Genomic DNA, 13,897 nt, shown 5'->3' on the forward strand with positions numbered 1-13,897 from the left:
AACCAGGGGACAGACACCAGATGCAAGAAAACCACAGTCACACAGCCTACATATCCAGTATGCCCAGAGTAAGCTAGACCTTACCGTAGACCCAGCTGGGTCCCAGCCCTGTCCACTAGCAGGGGAGAGAGCTTCTGGAATGCATAGGACATCTCCTAGAGAAGACTGCTTCTCCAAGGTCAAGAAACGTAACTAACCTACCACACGCATAAAAATAAAAACAGGAAATTAGACAAAATAAAGCAGCAGAAGAACATGTTCTAGATGAAGAAACAAGATAAAACCCCAGAAGAATTAAGTGAAGTGGAGATAGGAAACCTACCCAAGAAGGAGTTCAGGGTAGTGATTATAAAGGTGATCAAAAACTCAGGAGAAGTATGGATGTACATAGTGATAAGTAAGAAGGTTTTAACAAAGGGTTACAAAATATAAAGAACATCCAAACAGAGATGAAGAATACAATAACTGAAATGAAAACTACACTAGAACAAATCAACAGTAGACTAAATGATACAGAGGAATGGACCATCAAGCTATAAGACAGAGAAGTTGAAATCACTGAAGTTGAACCAAAAAGAAAAAAAAAGTATAAAAGAAAAAAGAATGAAAAGAAATTAAGGCAGTTTAAGAGACTTCTGGGACAACATCAAGTGCACTAATATTCACATTACAGGGGTCCCAGAAAGAGAAGAGAGAGGTTCATAGAACATATTTTAAGACATAATAACTGAAAACTTCCCTAATCTGGGTAAAGAAACAGACATCCAAGTCTAGGAGGTGCAGAGAGTCCCACACAGGATTAACCCAATGAGAAACACACCAAGATATGTTGTAATTAAAATGACAAAAATTAAAGAAAAAGAGAGAATATTAAAAGCAACAATGTAAAAGCAACAAATAACCTAAAAAGGAATACCCATAAGGCTATCAGCTGACTCTTCAGAAGAAACCCTATGAGCCAGAAAGGAGTGGCACAATATATTTAAAATGATTCAAGGGAAAAACCTATAACCAAGAATACTCTAGCCAGCAAGGTTCTCACTCAAATTTGATGGAGAGATCAAAAGTTTGCAGACAAGCAAAAGTTAAAAGAGTTCAGCACCACCAAAACAGGTTTACACAAAATGTTAAAGGAACATGTCCTAGCAAAAAACAAAAGGCAACAACTAGAAACATGAAAATTACAAAATGAAAAAGCTCATCAGTAAAGGCAAACATACAGTAAGGTATGAAATCATCCCCACAGAAAGCTATTAGGAAGGTTGAAAGAAAAAATTATTAAGTCACCTATATCCACAATAAGCAATTAAGGAATACACAGAACAATTAGATGTAAAACATGATGTCAAAAATAACAATCATGAGGGGAGGAGAATACAAATGCAGGGTTTTTAAAATGCATTTATCTCTGTGTGTGTATGTGATTTAATATGGCTATATTGAAACAACATGGTAAATATTAACCAAAAATCTACTATATATATGTATATATATATATATATACACACACATACATACACATGCATACATATATACACACACAAAGAAAGAAAAGGAATAAAAAAATAACAATAAGACAGTAATCAAATCAAAAGAGAAGAGAATAAAAGAAGAAATGAAAAAAAACTATAAAAACAAAACCAAAACAATTAACAAAATGGCGATAAGAACATACATATCAATATTTACTTTAAATGTAAAAGGATTAAATGCTTCAATCAAAAGACATAGAGTGGCTGAGTGGATACAAAAACAAGACCCATATATATGCTTCCTACAAGATACTCAAATCAGATCTAAAAGCAAATTCAGAATGAAGTGTGTGGATGAAAAAAGTATTCCATGCAAATGGAAGTCAAAAGAAAACAGGGGTAGCGAAATTTATTTCACACAAAATCGAATTTAAAATAAAGAATGTTACAAGAGACAAAGGACACAACATCATGATCAACAGATCAATCCAAGAAGATATAATAATTCTAAATACATATGCACCCAACATAGGAGCACTTAAATACATAAAGCAAATGTTAACAGATATAAAGCAAGAAATTGACAGTAATATAATAATAGTAGGGGACATTAACACTCCACTTACATCAATGGACAGAACATCCAGACAGAAAATCTGTAAGGAAACACTGGCCTTAAGTGACACGTTAGATCAAATGCACTTAATTGATATATAGAGAGCATTCCATCCAAAAGCAGCAGAATACACATTCTTTTCAAGTGCACATGGAACATTCTCCAGGAGAGATCACATTCTAGGCCATAAAACAAGCCTCAACAAATTTAAGAGTATAGAAATTATAGCAAGCATTTTCTTTTCTGACAACAATGATATGAAACTAGAAATCAACTACAAGAAAAAAGCTGCAAAAAACACAAGGAAGCTAAACAGTATGCTACGAAACAACAAATGGATCACTGAAAAAGTCAAAGAGGAAATGAAAAATTACCTAGAGACAAATGAAAATGAAAAAAACAATAATCCAAAACCTATGGGACTCAGCAAAATCAGTTGTAAGAGAGAAATTTATAGCAATACAAGCTTACCTCAGGAAACAAGAAAAATTTCAAATAAACAACCTAACCTTACATCTAAAGGAACTAGAGAAAGAAGAACTAACAAAACCTAATGGTAGCCGGAAACAAAATCATAAAGATCAGAGCAAAAATTAATAAAATAGAGACTAAAAAGCAATAGAAAATATCAATAAAACTACAAGCTGGTTCTTTAAAAATAAACAGAATTGATAAACTTTTAGCTAAACTAACCAAGGAAAAAGGGGAGAGGGCCCAAATCAATAAAGTCAGAAATGAAAAAGGAGAAGTCACAACCGATGCCACAAAAATACATAGAACCATAAGAGACTACTACAGGCAACTATATGCCAACAAAATGGAAAACCTAGAAGAAATGGACAAATTCCTAGAAGTGCACAATTTCCCAAGACTCAACCAGGAAGAAATAGGAAATATGAACGACCAATTACCATTAACAAAATTGAATCAGTAATTTTAAAAACTCCCAGCAAATAATGTAAATTGATACAGCCACTATGGAGAACAGTATGGAGGTTCCTTAAAAAACTAAAAATAGAACTACCATGCAACCCAGTAATCACACTACTGGGCATATACCCTGAGAAAACCATAACTCAAACAAGAGTTATGTACCACAATATTTATTGCAGCTCTATTTACAATAGCCAGGACATGGAAGCAACCTAAGTGTCCATTGACAGATGAATGGATAAAGAAGATGTGGCAAATATATACAATGGAATATTACTCAGCTGTAAAAAGAAAAGAAATTGAGTTATTTGTAGTGAGATGGATGGACCTAGAGTCTGTCATACAGAGTGAAGTTAGTCAGAAAGAGAGAAACAGGACTTCCCTGGTGGCGCAATGTTGAGAATCTGCCTGCTAATGCAGGGGACACGGGTTCGAGCCCTGGTCTGGGAGGATCCCACATGCTGCAGAGCAACTAGGCCCGTGAGCCACAACTACTGAGCCTGTGCATCTGGAGCCTGTGCTCTGCAACAAGAGAAGCCATGATAGTGAGAGACCCGTGCACCACAATGAAGAGTGGCCCCCACTTGCCACAACTAGAGAAAGCCCTCACACAGAAATGAAGACCCAACACAGCAAAAATAAATTAATTAATTAATAAACTCCTACCCCCATTATCTTCTTAAAAAAAAAAGAGACAAACAAATGTCATATGCTAACACACATATATGGAATCTAAAAAAAAAAAATCATGAAGAACCTAGGAACAAGATGGGGATAAAGATGCAGACCTACTAGAGAATGGACTTGAGGACACAGGGAGAGGGAAGGGTAAGCTGGGACAAAGTGAGAGAGTGGCATGGACATATATACACTACCAAATGTAAAATATATAGCTAGTGGGAAGAAACCACATAGCACAGGGAGATCAGCTCGGTGCTTTGTGACCACCTAGAGGGGTGGGATAGGGAGGGTGGGAGGGAGGGAGATACAAGAGGGAAGAGATATGGGGATATATGTATATATATAGCTGATTCACTTTGTTATAAAGCAGAAACTAACACACCATTGTAAAGCAATTATACTCCAATAAAGATGTAAAAAAATAAAATAAAATAACTCTCAGCAAAAAAGTGTCCAGGACCAGATGCCATCACAGGTTCACACACAAAAAAAATTACAGGCCAATATCATTGATGAACATAGATGCAAAAATCCTCAACAAAATATTAGCAAACCAAACCCAACAATACATTTCAAAGATCATACAACATGATGAAGTGGGGTTTATCCCAGGAATGAAAGGAGTTTTCAATATCTGTGAATCAAACAATGTGATAGACCACATTAATCAACTGAAGAATAAAAAGCACATGATCATCTCAGGAGATGCAGAAAAACTTTTGACAAAATTTAACATCCATTTATGATAAAAACTCTCCAAAAAGTGGGCATAGAGGGAACATACCTCAACATAACAAATGTCATTTTCTCCAAACCCACAGAAAATAGTAAATAGTACCCAACAGTAAAAAGCTGAAAGGCTTCCAACCAAATTCAGGAACAAGACAAGGATGCCAACTAACCACTTCTTTTGAATATAGCACTGGAAGTCCTAGCTGCAGAAATCAGACAAGAAAAAGAAATAAAAGATATCCACATTGGAAAGGAAGAGGTAAAATTGTCATTATATGAAAATGACATGATAGGCTATAGAAAACCTTAGAGACTCCATACAAAAATATTAGAACTAATAAGTGAATTAAGCAAGTTAGCAACATACAAAATTAATATACAGAAATCTGTTGCAATTTTTACACTAACAATGAAATTTACACTAACAAAGAGAAAGAATTTATCCTAACGAAAAAAGTGAAAGTAAAAAAACAATCCCGTTAAAAATCAAGTCAAACAAAAACACCTAGGAATAAACCTAACCAAGGAGGTGAAAGACATATATGCTGAGAACTATTAAACAGTGATAAAGGAAATTGAAGATGATTCAAAGAAATGGAAAGTTATCCCATGCTTTTGGATTGGAAGAATTAATATTGTTAAAATGGCCATACCACCCAAAGCAATCTACAGATTTCATGTGATCCCTATGAAATTACCCATGACATTTTTCACAGAACTAGGGCAAATAATCCTAAAATTTATATGGAACCACAAAAGATCCAGAATTGTCAAAGTAATCCTGAGGAAAAAGAACAAACCTGGAGGCAAAAATAGCTCTCCAACATTTCAGACAATGCTACAGAATTACAGTAATCAAAACAGGGTGGTATTTGCACAAAAACAGACATATAGATCAATGGAACAGAATAGAGAGCCTAGAAATAAATCCACACACCTACAGTCAATTAATCTTTGACAAAAGGGAGCAAGAATATACAATGGAGAAAAGACAGTCTCTTTAGCAAGTGGTGTTGCGAAAGCTGGACAGCCTCATGTAAATCAGTGAAATTAGAACACTCCCTCACGCCATATACAAATGTAAACTCAAAATGGTTTAAAGACCTAGATTAAGACATGACACCATAAAACACCTAGCAGAGAACATGGACAAAACATACTCTGACATAAATAGTACTAATATTTTCTTAGTCTCCCAAGGCAAAAGAAAGAAAAGCAAAAGTAAGCAAATGGGACCTAATCAAACTTATAAGCTTTTGCACAGCAAATGAAACCATAAACCAAATGAAAGGCAACACACAGAATGGGAGAAAACATATGCAAATGATGCAACTGACAAGGGGTTAATTTCTAAAATACACAAACAGCTCCTACAGCTCAATATCAAAAGAATGAACAACCCAATCAAAAAATGGGCAGACAACTTGAATAGACATTTCTCCAAACAGGACATACAGATGGCCAACAGGCACATGAAAATATGCTCAACATCACTAACAGAGAAATTCAAATCAGAGCTACAATGAGGTATCACCTCACACTGGTCTGAATGGCCATGATAAAAAAGTCTACAAACAATAAATGCTGGAGAGGGTGTGGAGAAAAGGGAACCCTCCTACACTGTTTGTAGGAATGTAAATTGGTTCATCCACTATGGAGAATGGTATGGAGGTTCCTTAAAAAACTAAAAATAGAGCTACCATATGATCCTGTAATCCCACTGCTGGACATATAACTAGAAATGATAAAAGCTGTAATTTGAAAAGATATACGCACCCCAATATTCATAGCCTTACTATTTACAATAGCCAAAATATGGAAGCAACCTAAGTGTCTATCGACGAATGGATAAAGATGTGGTATACATATAAAATAAATATTACTCAACCTTAAGAAGAATGAAATACTGCCATTTGCAGCAACATGAATGGACCTAGAAATTAGCATACTGAGTGAAGTAAGTCAGAGAAAGGCAAATATTACATGATACCACTAATATGTAGAGTATAAAAAATAATACAAATGAATTTATTTACAAAACAGAAACAGACTGACAGACATAGAAAAAAACTTATGGTTACCAAAGATGAATGCGGGGGAGAGATAAATTAGGAGTATGGGATTAACAGATATATACCACTACAAATAGAAAAGATAAACAACAGGATTTACCATATAGCACAGTGAACTATATGTAATATAGTTGTAATAACCTATAATAGAAAAGAATCTGAAAAATACATATATATATATATACACACACGTATATGTATAAATGAATCATTTTGTTGTACACCTGAAACTAACAAATTGTAAATCAACTATACTTCAATTCAAAAAGATCACCATAGTAAATAAAATAATAATGAATGTAATATTTTGAAATATTGTATGAATTACCAAAATGTGACAGTCATGAAGTGAGCAAATGTTATCTAAAAAATGGTGCTGACAGAGTTGCTTGACACAGGGTTGACACAAACCTTCAATTTATTAAGAAAAAAAAGTCTGCAATATCTGCAAAGTGCAATATATGTATAAAATCCAGCCATTAAAAGAAGGAAATCCTGCTATTTGTGACAAGTGGTTGGGCCTTGAAGACATTATGCTATGTGAAATACATGTCAGAAAGAGAAAGACAAACACTGTATGATCCCACTTTCCTGCAGAATATAATATCACCAAACTCATAGCAACAGAGAGTAGAATGGTTGTTGCCAGGGGCTAAGGGCTGTGGGAAATGGGGAGACGTTGGCCAAAGGGTAAAAACTCTTGGTTATAAGATGAACAATTTCTGGGGATCTAATGTAAAGCTTGGTGACTATAGTTAACAATACTATATTGTATATTTGAAAGCTGCTATGAGAGCAGAGCTTTAATGTCCTCACTGTAACAGTAACAACAACAAAATGGCAATTATGTTAGGTAAAAAATGTGTTAACTAACCTCATTGTGGTAAACATTTTACAGTATATATGTGGATTAAATCATTATATTGTACACCTTAAACTTAATGTTATTTGCCAATTATATCTCAATAAAGCTGAAAAAATAATCTTCCTTAACATTCATATGTTTAATATTCCTTTAAAGAGAACAAAAGATTTGTGTTCTTTATAGGATCCTAAACCATTTGAGGAATTGAAAGTGAAGAAAAATCGATACTTTGGTACTTGATGTGGCCTTTGGTGTAAAAAAAATATGATTTCCACGATTCACAGTATATTCTGTGAAAGGCTTCTATCTTTATTAGCTACAATTACTTCATGAAAATATTTTGTTATTTAGCAGGTGTGTTTTCTTTTGTAAGTTTGGCATTTCACACCAGGAAGCTAGGCTCATGGTATACAATTTAATATGTTAGAAAGCTTTAGTTGAAGTAGAATCACGGGATTAAACAACTGGCCTTTGAATTAGAAGGCTAAATAAACACACAATAAATGAAAATAACTGTCCTGAAGATATTTTCAGAAATTCATTTATTAGCGCCCCCCCACTTCTCTCTCTGTCTCACACACACACACACACATACACACACATACAGACACACACAAGTATGGGTTAGATTACTAAAGTATTTTTAATAAAAGTATAGCTGTTAAAAAATTGATTCCTTCAGCTCTATGAAAAGTGTCACCATGAGAATATTTTCCTGACTTCAGTCCATTTCCTTTAATGGGAAGTTAGTGTTATTTTGGACTATGGGCAGAGGCTGCTTTACTGCCAAATGTTATGTGAAATTTTTTTTCAAAATTGGAGTTTTAAATTAAATCAGTAGACAATATCTCTTTGAATAAGTTAGATGTTGAACACCTATTTAATACAGAATTGTGCTTTATTTGTGATCAACATTCTAGGGAACATGATGAAAGATGAAATCTATGTGAACATATTTTGATTTTGCTGTGTTTTCAAACATCATGAAATTATTCATTTATTTATTTTCTTATCTATTGGTTATCTTCTTTATTTAGAATGTAAGCTATATAAGTGCAGGTACCATGCTGTCAAGTTTACTGTAATATTGAACAGTGCCTGGCATATAATTAGCGCTCAAAAATTTCGTTGAATGAATTAAAGTCATATATTTATTAGAAGCATGTGTATTTTACTCCATCTTTACTGGCCAGAATTAACTTTACCATTTTTTTAGTACAATTCAACATCAGAATAGCATGCTCTATTCCAAAATGGAAATTCATTATCTCCACATGTTATAAGATGGACATTTCTTTGGTTATTTCTTTTCAAACTACTGACTTAGAAAGAATGGGCCTTTTGGTTTCAGAAGCCATTATTGATTAATTGTCTAAGATACACTAACTTCTGGGGCATAGAGGAATTAAGACTTATATAAACCCTCAAAATTTCAGATTGAAAATAAAAATATAATTAGTTAAGCATGTGCATGATACTGAATATCTGGATGGCTGACAGTTTTTCCCCCATTTTAATCCTACTGTTTGGCATAATGTCAGTATAGCTATAGATTATTGTATTTGTGATATTTCAAAATGCTCCATCTGGCCCAACAATTTTTGAAGTACTTTCACAGATTGTCAATTTTATATCTTAATTTTCACACATACTGTAGTGTGTGTGAAAAGATATAAACATATCTATCACATATATAAATGTGTATGTACTATATGTATATATACATATGTGTACATATACATACACACATACATACATGTATTTGGTTTTGTGAACAGAATTTAGTTTGCTAATCTACACTAACTGCACTTATAGAAAAGTGTGCATGAATTGTTAAAATGCCTCTACTGTAAACTTTAGCCTATTATTTCTATGAAAATATCAAAACATTAACTGTATAGACATCATGAAGCAAAAGAAAAAGAACTCCAGCCCTCTTATTTATGTTGAAAACTGTTAAAAACACTACCCCTGAGTAAACCTGTAACCTGTTGTTCTCTATCCAATGTTATTCAGTTCTCATATTTCTGGCAACAGACACCACTATTTCAACACTTTGAAAAACTTATCAATTTCCAAACTCCCGGAGTTGCTTAAGTCCATCACTTCACCATTCACACCTCCTTCAAATAGCAGTCATCAGTAAAGCATGAGCAAACACTGAGATATTTTAAAACACACTGTAGTATGGAACTTCACAAGTGGACTTTAAAAACTTTAACATTGTTTTTAGAATATAAACTTTTTAAAACTGATTTTTATACTATGTAAAGCTAAAATTCTGTCAATAGTGTACCTATGACTAAAAGTCATTTAAAATAAGTCACTCAGTATGATCATTAACATTTGTTCTCAGTTATTCAGACTCACTCTAACTAAATTACAGTAAATTTCCATATTACAATTACCCTCTCACATTACTTTACAAATAGTTCTAGTTCCCTATATTATCTACATAAAATCTAATCTTTGTAATATACCATTAATAATTTTCTCCTTTACCTTCAATACAGAACAAAAAAAACCTTTTTTTTCAAAGTATCTTAATTAAGTTATTCCTTAGTAATAACTTTAGGCTCTCAGAAGTCAAGGTCAACTTTTTTACAATGGAAGGCCATTAGCTATAGAAATGCTAGTCTCTCAGAGACTTTGATTCTCCTTTATGATTGGAAAAGTCACTTATTTCACCTAGGTCTCTACCTGTTTGCCTGCAGTTATTTTAAATGCAGAGCTTCCACTTGCTGATATCGTTTATTCAATAGTGTTATCATCCTAATAATTTACTCCTAAAAGAAAGCATTTCAATGCATAATTGAAGAGATTTGTTATATACAGTGTACATAACAAAGTTTACATTTCTTGACTATCACTCTAAGGCTATTTATGTTAAACAGACATTCTTACCATCAACTCTCCTTCTCCTTCCCCCCCAGCTTTATTGAGATATAATTGACACGTAACACTGTGCAAGTTTAAGGTATACAAAATGATGATTTGATACATGTATATATTGTGAAACAATTAACACCCTAAAGTTACTTAACACATTCATCACCTCACGTAATTACATTTTTTGTGTGTCCTGTGAACATTTAAGATCTATTCTTTCAGCAACTTTCAAGTATATGATACAGTATTGTTAAATATAGTCCCCATGCTGTGTACTAGATCCCCAGAACTTAATCAGCATTGTACTAATTGACCAACATCTCCTTTTCTCTACATCCAAGCCCCTTATAACCACCATTCTACTCTGTGAGTTTGGCTTCTTTTAGATTCACCATGTAAGTAAGAGCTCACAGTATTTATCTTTCTACGTCTGATTTATTTCACATGGCATAATGTCCTCAAGTTTCACCCACGTTGTTCCAAATAGCAAGATTTCCTCCTTTTACATGTGTGAATAATACTACTGTGTGTGTATGTGTGTGTTTGTGTGTATGTGACATTTTCATTATCCATTCATCTGTCAATGGGCATTTAGGTTGTTTACATGTCTTGAGTACTGTGAATAATGCTGAAATAAACCTGGGAGTGCAGATATATCTTCAAGGCAGTGATTTCATTTTCTTTGGATATATACCCAGAAGTGGGATTGCTGGATCATATGATAGTTTCATGTTTAATTTTTTGAAGAACTTCCATACTGTTCTCCATAGTGTTTGTTATCAATTTACATTTCAACCAACAGCACACAAGGGTTCCCTTTTCTTCACACCCTTGTCAACACTTGTTATTTCTTTTCTATTTGATAATGGCCATTCTAACATGTGTGAAGTGATATCTCATTGTGGTTTCAATTTGCATTTACTTGATAATCAGTGATGTTGAGTATCTTTTCGTGTACATGTTGGCCATTTGTATGTATTCTTTAGAAAAAAAAATCTATCAGGCCTTCTGCCTATTTTTTAGTGGGGTTATTTGTTTTCCTGCAATTGATTTCTTCATATATTTTGGATATTGACCTCTTATCTGATAATGGTTGGTAAATATTTCTCCCCTTCTGTAGGTTGCCTTCTCATTTTGTTGATTACTTGGTTTGCTGTGCAAAAGCTTTTTAGTTTGATGTAGTTCTACTTGTTTATTTTGCTTTTGTTGCTTGTGTTTTTGGTGTCATATCTAAAAACTTGTTGTCAAGGAGCATTTTTCCTATGTTTTCTTCTAGGAAAGTCTTAAATGTAAGTCTTTAATCCATTTCGAGTTAAGGTTTGTGAATGGTATAAGATAGAGGCCACAATTCATTCTTTTTATTCGAATATCCAGTTTTACCAGTACCATTTATTGAAGAGACTATCCTTCCCCACTGAGCATTCTTAAAAGACTGAGGAAGTAGTTGTCTCACCCCACTCTTCCTTTCCATGCAAGGGGAACTCTTTCTAGCTGGGGAGTTCCTTCTTGGTGTTGAGTAATGCCAGATTGGCAATCAGATGATACAGGCAAAATGAAGCAGTTTTCCTTACCTTTTTGTGCAATTATTCTCAAACTTTTTGTTCTAGTGTGTTGCTGAAATTTCTTAATTGGATTCCAGAGCTCTCCCAGAGATGTTTATGTTTGTGGATGTGTCTAATTGTTAGTCTTTGTAGAAGTATGGAGGCGGGGGTCTCCTACTCAACCATCTTGGTGGCATCACTCCCTTAAGGCAGATTATTGAAAACCATGGTAACAGTGTGTACAAAGACGAACAGTGAGAAATGGCTAAGTCCTTCTGAACAACACTAACTATATAAATAATAAGATGATATTCAACACAGATCAGCCTTTCAGGACAAAGACTGATTTTATTATTGCACTTATCTATTTAGTTCCCTAATTCTATAGTTATGATTGGGGATGCTATTACCACAAATGTAGCACAGATAGAAATACATGCATGAATAGTCAATTGTATTTAAAATAAAATGCTTCAAATCAATTAACAGGACTTCAGAATAGCACACTCCACTGTATTTTTCTTAAATTGTATTTTTAGTAATTTATCATCCATGCTATATTTTCCCATATGTCAGATTCCACATTGTTCAGAGAAAGTGATAAAACTAATTACAAAATGTCTATACTAATTGTACCTCCAAAGATACACTATGAACTTAATAAAAACAGAAGATGGAAGGCACTCAAACTATCATGTCATAAGACTGAACTGCCAGGTACTAGATGATTTTAGGTGCAATGACACATTTCTATTTTCAAATAAAATAGAGAATTTAAAAAGTAACTATTTAATAAAAATAGAGTGTGTAGTTGAGAAAGCATACTGAAAAAGCCCTTTCACTTCTGTATGGAGATAGGAAAACTGAGAGTTTTTTTATCCACATAGGAAACAAATTAAGCAATGAACTCTGATGACACGACCTCACACATTTCAATAATCTTTGTCACAACGTGCATTTAAAGAACAGCAAGTAAGGGTATAACTGTACAGAAGAAGTTGAGCCACAACCAACTGAACTAAGGTAAAGAGAACAAACTTCATATATAAAAAGTAAAAGCTGACCTTGCAATATTTCAAGTCTACTCATGATGGAGCACTTTGGAAGTTATTTGAGGATGGAAGTTTTCATACGATCACAGTTGGCTTCCAGTAACATCTCAGTGACACACATAATATAGTGTGGATCTTTTTATTTCAGGTAGTTTGTGATTAAGAATGACATACTACTGAGTGATAAGTATTCAAATTCTGGGTTTGGCAGCATGTGTTAAGGGACATGAACTACTCACCTCCTATTGTCTTCTTCTTGAGATGTCATATGTGGATAAGTGACATTAGAAGCCAGGTGAATCCATGTATCTATTCTAATGTGTGCTTTCTTGACAGGAAACTCATGGAAAGGCTATTTTCTTTTTAATAGCTGCCACCATCCACTTTCCAAACTAGAAGTATTGGGATGGTGGGGCTTGCAGTATAGGTGAATGCGGATGGAAATAGGAAATGAGAGCACAAAAATCATTAATATTTGGATGGATTTGGACTTAATAGGGAAAAGTCCAATAATACTGGAAAAAAATGATACGCTAAAGAGCTTCTGAAGTAAAAATGGTTATTTTCTTTGAATGGTAAAAATAGAACTACCATTACATTAAAATGCAAGTTTTAAAAATTTAATGAGATGTTTAAAAAGTCTAAGGTATAGTTAAATCCTACCTAAGGAAGACCTGTATCAGCTATAATTCATGAAATGTCAGTTGTCACTTTACATCAGGGAAAATCTTACAGTTTTTAATTAGACAGTGAAAATAAATACTTATGGGTTCATAAACATGGAGGCCGAATAAGAAACAAATGAACCTAATGTGATCTAATTTTTTAAACAAAGAAAATTTCATAGGTCACACCTTCTCATTTTACCTTATCTGGAGAAAAGTTTGAGCTATTGGAGTAGCTACCAAGGTTTTTACAACAATCTGAAAGTAGAGTAATATAAAAATAAGTTCCTACGAACTCAGACAGACCATTAGGTAAGAGCGAAGTTGCGTCCTTATGTATATAAAAAGTAGCATGCTTTACTCTGTTTATCAGGATCAG

This window comes from Delphinapterus leucas, chromosome X (assembly GCF_059928025.1).
Source record: "Delphinapterus leucas isolate spDelLeu-1000000601 "Yukka" chromosome X, BTC_Dleu_Yukka2, whole genome shotgun sequence".
NCBI lineage: Eukaryota > Metazoa > Chordata > Mammalia > Artiodactyla > Monodontidae > Delphinapterus > Delphinapterus leucas.